The following is a 6,637-nucleotide window of genomic DNA, read 5'->3' on the forward strand; positions in this document are numbered from 1 at the left end:
TTCCTCAGCTGTGGAACGGGAGTGTGTAACAACAATGCTACTTGCAGCTGCCGTGGAGGTGTAAGGCCAATAATACCAGCACACAGGAGGGCTGCTAGCGCAGGTTCTTTGATCTGCTTTTCTAAGGAAAGCAACTTTAAGGGGTTAGCAATCTTACTCTAATTAAACATACATATATCATTCACTTAGTTCAGGGGGGAAAGCTAGCATCCTGAACTTCAGAGAAAACACAAACAGAAATTATATAAACAGAGCAAAATAATACAAATCAGCAGACAGGCTTCTAGCTGTCTGTCAAAGGCACTACATACATAGTTACCAGAGAGAGAAGCACTGAAGTCTGGGTTTTTCAAACCCAGTTATGGGTTCAAACCCAATTTCAAAACAGTTATGGGGGGCTCCATAATGGCTACCCAGAGTCTCGTCTGGTCAAATTACACAACACTCTTCCAGTGAGTAAGCCCCAAGCAAAATGCTAACCTCAGAGTATATATACACTTCCTCAGGGTCGGAGGGCATCACAACCATGCGACTCAAAACCATGTGACCTAGGCCTTCTCTTGACTTAGGCAGGTCATCAAAGACTCCTGATTCAATTAAAGATTCTTGACCCGAAACAAAGGCAAGACTCAAAGACACTTGATTGCCTTAGTGCTGAGAAGCGCTATAAAACAAAAGACAACAAAAAGTCCTACTTTACTTACTATTACAGAATCATAATTCCTGTCTCCATCAAAGGAAGGATTTGAGGGTCAAATGAAACTAATCATGGGTAGGAAAGTGATGATAAAGGGTAAAATGCAAGGGATTGAGAGTATTATAATCTACCACCTCCTAGGACTTGGGAGTAAGAAGAAGCAAACCAGAAGGCTAATAGCCATCTATAAAACTCTGAATAAACTTCTTGGTTTCTCTGAGTCCCAGTTTCATCATCTTGTTTGCAAATAGATATTTGCATGTTGTCTCCTCCGTTAGACTGTGAGCTCCCCCAAACCTGTAATCGCAGTTGTTTTGCCTTTCTTTCCATTTTTCCACTGCTTTGCATGGAGCCTAGCAAATGGTGGTTGTTGTCACTTTTCCAGTCATATTTGACTCTCTGTGACCGTACTTGGTTGTTTTCCTTGTCAGAGGTGCTGCAATGGTTTGCCATTTCCTCCTCCAGCTCAGTTCATAGGAGAGGAAACTGAGGCAAAGAGGGTTAGTTGACTTGCCCAGGCTCACACACCTAGTTAGTAAGACCTAGTTAGTGTCTAAGACTGTATTCGAATTCATGAAGATGAGTTTTTCTGGTTCCAAGCCCAGTGCTCTATCCATATACCACTGGTGCTTAATAAATAACACTTGTTGATTTACTTGTAGGATTAGATTGTAAGTTCCTTGAGGGCAGGGACTGTCTTTTATATCTCTAGCACATATCTCACAGTGCTTGGCACTTAATAAATGTTTATTGATTGGTTGATATATCATTGAATCAGAATCAGATGTAGCCTCAGGGGCAATGTAGTACCAGGGGAAGAGCAATCCTGGCATTATTATTTTCCTTTTTTGGTATTTGTTTATTCAACCATTTATTTATTTAAATTTTAACATTTATTTAAAAAATTTTCAATTCCATATTCTCTCCCCTCCTCCAACCTTGCTTGCCAATATGATATCCATTATCTGTATTATTTTAATTGCTTGTGTTCTTTTTACTGCTATATCTTGTTTTTAAATTGCCCTCATTCCCAAATAGCTCTCTTTTCCTCTTTCCTACCCACATAACCATCCTTTATAACAAAGGATCAAAAAAGAAAGAGGAAAAAATGAACTTCAGCCACATTAACCAACATATCGGTGGAATCCAACAGTACATTCAGTGTTCCAAAACCATTGTCCCCCACCTCTGCAAGAAATAGAAACAAGGTCCATTTTCTCACCTCTTCTTTGGGGGCCAAGTTTGGTTATTATGCAGCCTTCTATTTCAATTTTGGTGCTGTCGTTATCCTTTCAATTTATATTCTTCTAGTCATCATGAATATAGTTTTCCTAAACACTTTCATTTTATCAATGAAGAAACTGTGGTCCAGAAAGATTAGGCTACCTACTCAGGGTTACATGGGTACTAAGGGATTTGAACCCAAGGTCTCTTCTTCAAAGGGATTGCTTCTTCCCATAGAGTTTCTGGTCCTTTCCAGCATAAACATTCTCTATTCTAAAGTTCCTTCAAGCATTGAGTTTCTATAGTTCTATGATTACGCCAAAGAGTGCAGATCTGAGAAGCAGGGGTGTAACTAGAGTGGTGCAGGTATAGAAGTGCCCTAGGCAACTGATAGTTGGGGGTGGGAGTCTTCTGAATTACTTTCATTGGAAACTCTGGAGCTCTGATTTGATGTACCAGTATTTGCCTATGAGAAGTCGTCAATCCCCTTTCCCTTTTCCCCAATAGCACACTCCAACTCTGCTGGGGATGTTTAAGGCTCCCCAGGATATATCCACAGCAGAGGAGAAACTTTGACTCTAAGTTCTACGAGGGTGTTGGAGGGGAGGATGAGGCTCTGCCTCATTTAAATCCAATTCAAATACATCACCCTCATGATGTCATTGGTCCTCTTTGAGGAAGAAGAAGAAGAAGAAGAAGAAGAAAGAGGAGGAGGAGGCAGAGGAGGAGGAGGAGAAGGAAAAGGAGGAGGAGGAAGAGGAAGAAGAAGAGAAGGAGGAGGAGAAGAAAAAGAGGGAGAGGAGGAAGAAGAGAGGAAGATAAAGGAGGAGGAGGAGGAGGAGAAGAGGAAGAAGGAGGAGGAGAAAGAAGAGAGGAAGATAAAGGAGGAGGAGGAGAGGAAGAAGAAGGAGGAGGAAGAGAAAAAGAAGAAGAAGAAAAGGAGGAGGAGGAGGAGGAAGAAGAAGAAGAGAAGAAGATAAAGGAGGAGGAGAAGAAGAAGAACCATATAACTCATCTAGGTCCTATCATAAAGCTCTGCATATGTAGCAAATATTTAATAAATTAATAAATAAATGTTTGTTGAATAAGTGTTTATTGAAAAATTCAAGAGTTCTTTATAGACTAAGGGGTAGAGATGGAGACTGGACCTGTGATTTCACTGATATAGGAAACTCCCAGGTGAGGAAATTCTCTCTACCAATGTAGGTTGCAACGTCTCTATAATTTACACTCTCAGAGAGCTGCCTACAGCACCAAGAAGTTAAATCACTTGCCCAGGGTCACATAACCAGTATGTGTCAGAAGTGGGACCTGAATCCAGACCTTCCTAGAGTTTAGTCTACATCCTCTATCCCCTATACTGAGCTCCCTCCTGAGCAACATTCCCATTCACAATGAAGATGAGCAGTTTGTCATGGTTGTCATCAGAATGCTAGAACATCAGTGGTGAGCAGAACATTAGAGGTCAGTGAATCCAATCCCTTGATTTCACAGAGGAGGTAACTGAAGCTAAGAGAAGGGCCAAGGTAAATGACTTACCTAAAAACACAGTGAGCCAATTGCACAGTTGGGATGAGACCCACATTTTCTTCTCAATATAGTGTCCTTTGCGCTCCAATCCCCATATGAAACTGCCTTTGTTCTTGAACTAATTCCTCCTAATTAATTAATAAATGGAGGCAGCTAGGTGGCTCAGTGGACAGGGTGCTGGGCCTGGAGTCAGGAAGATCTGAGTTCTAATTCGACCTCAGATACTTACTAGCTATGTGACCCTGGGCAAGTCACTTAACCCTGTTTTTCTTAATCCATTAGAGAAGGAAATGGCAAACCACTACTATATCCTTGCCAAGAAAACCCCATGGATGAGAATAACTGATATACCATATGATATCCTTTGTTCCCTAAATGTATGCCTGCAGAAGCTACATTTTATACATTGGACTTTGAGACTGTATTAAAAAGAAAAAGCTGTTTCTAATTACAGGAAAAAAATATTTTTATATTGTACGCAGTAACAGTGACATTGTGCTATGATCAACTATGAATGACTTTGCTCTTCTCAACAATATAATGTTCCAAGACAATCCAAAAAGCTCATGATGAAAAATGCTATCCACCACCAGATAAAGAACTGATGGAGTCTGAATGCAGATTGAAATATATTATTTTCACTTTCTTTATTTTTTATGGTTTTCTTTTTCATTTTTGTCTGTTTCTTCTTTCACAACATGACTAATATGGAAATATGTTTTACATGATTACACATATATAACCTATATCAAATTGCCTGCCTTCTCAATGGGGGGTGAGGGAAGAGAGAGAGGAGAATTGGAAGAGGAGGGAAGAGAGGGAAGAAGGGAGAAAAATTTGGAACTCAAGTTTTTAAAAAATGCATGTTAAAAATTGTCTTTCCCTGTAATTGGAAAATAAACTATTTAAAAATAAAAGAAAAAGAAAACCCCATGGACAGTATTGGCTTGCTATGGTGCACAGGGTCACAAAGAGTTGGCCCTAACTGAACAATGACAAAAATCAACAAATCAATAAATGCTTATTAAGCACATGCAAAATGCTAATAGTGCAAAGAAAAAGCAAAAACAGTCTACCCTCTGAGAGTCAACTAGAATTTATTAAACAGCTCTCATGCGGCAGGCATTGTACTAAGCTCTAGGGACACAAAGAAAAGCAAAAGACATTCTCTGCCCTCAAGCAGCCTGACAGAGACAACTATGCACAGACAAGCTAAATAGGATAAACAGGATAAATTGGAGATAATCAAGGGAGATAGAAGTAAGAGGTTTCTTGTAGGAAGTGGGACTTTAGTTGAGACTTGAAGGAAGTCAGGGAAGCCAAGAGGCAGAGATGAGGAGTGAGAGCATTCCAGGCTGGAGAGGCAGCCAGTGAAATTGCCTTAAGTCAGGAGCTGGAGTGTCCTGTGTGAGGAATAGGAAGGAGGCCAGTATCAGTGGATCAAAGAGTACTTGGAGCGGTTTAAGGCATGAGAAGATGAGAGGCAGGAAGGTCCCAGGTTATGGAGGGCTTTATCAGCTAAATAGGAACTTTTTTATTAGATCCTGGAGGTGATAGGATTCCAATGTAATTAACTGAATGGGGGGAGGCGAGAGCTTAACATGGTCAGATCTGAGCTCAAGAAAGATCAGTTTGACCGCCGAGTAGAAGGATAGATTAGAATGGCTAGAGACTTGAGTCAGAGAGGCCAATTGCAGTGCCATCAAAGGGCCATTGCAGTGATGCAGAGGTGAAAGAATGAGGTCAGAATAAATAAATCAATAAGCAAACAAATGAATAAATGATTGAATAATTAAATAAATGAAAGAATGAGGTTCTGCACCAGGTTGATGGTCGGGTCAGAGGAGAAAGAGAGGAGCTCCTTGGGGAGCTTCCATTGTAATGTGGCAGACAACAAAAAGAGGTATATATACAAGATACATGCAGAATATAAGAATAATTATTATCATTACGATCATTATTAGCATTGATACGGGGCTTTAAGATCTACAAAGTGCTTTGCAAATATTATATCATCGCATCAACCCTGGGAAGGAGGAACTATGGGGATATTCTTACTCCCATTTTACAGAGGAGGAAACTGAGGTAGATGCCCAGGATGATACAGCTGATAAGTGTCTAAAGCTGGACTTGAACCCAGGTCTTCCTGAATCCAAAACCAGTGTTCTATCCACTGTCCCACCTAGGACATGGAAGATGATCTTAGAGAGGAAGGGACCAGCAGCTGGGGTGGCAGTAGGGGATTGGGAAAGACCTTCTGAAGAAGATAGCATTTGAGCTGAGGGAGGGATATATCTAGAAGGAGGCACTGAAGTGGGAGAGTGTTCCAACACCCTATTACTCTTCTTTCTTTGACTTCTACAAGGAACGGAGCCCCGGACATCCCAGCAGCTTTGGCTGCTTCTTCCTACCCTCTGCTCCATGCCCTCAGAACGATTCCATCTCAGAAACTATTTGCACTTTTTTTTAGAACCCATGGGGTCAAACAGAGAGCCGACAAGAAAGGGGAGGAGCCATTTCTTCTCACAATCAATCAATGAACATGTATTAAGCACCTACTGTGTGCTAGATACTCTGCTAATCACTAGGGATACAAAAGGAGGCAAAAGACAGTCCTTGCTTTCAAGGAGTTTACAATCTAATCTAATCTAACAAAGACCAATGAGCAGATGGGGAAGAAATCTTGGGGTTTGTGAATTTGCTTTTAAAAATATTTTGATAACTCTCTCAATACAATTGGCTTCCTTTATAATTTAACTTATGCATTTAAAAACATTCTAAGAACGGGTCCCTAGGCTTCACTAGACTTCCAAAGGGTACATGACACATACAAAAATTAAGAATCTCTCAGCCAAAAGGATAATTAGACTTATACCTGATTTGGGGGAAAACTGCCCTGAGGTGGGGGTGGCTCAGATCTGAGCTTTAGGGCACTCTCAGGAACACTGGGAATTTACCTGACCAGCCTTGGCACATTACTTAGAACCAGACAAAAAACTCCTGGGTCCATGACTCTGTTCTGTGCCTATGTTTGTGTGTGTAGGGGGCAGGGATGTGGAGGATTCTGAAGGAGAGGGAACAATATACAATATGACCCCCCTCAGCTCATTTCCTGATCAACAGCAGGAAGGTCCCAAGTTTTCTCAGTCCAGGCCGGTTCCTCAAGGCTCTCCCTAGTGGTGGGCA

Source organism: Trichosurus vulpecula, chromosome 1, assembly GCF_011100635.1.
Source record: "Trichosurus vulpecula isolate mTriVul1 chromosome 1, mTriVul1.pri, whole genome shotgun sequence".
In the NCBI taxonomy this organism is placed as follows: domain Eukaryota; kingdom Metazoa; phylum Chordata; class Mammalia; order Diprotodontia; family Phalangeridae; genus Trichosurus; species Trichosurus vulpecula.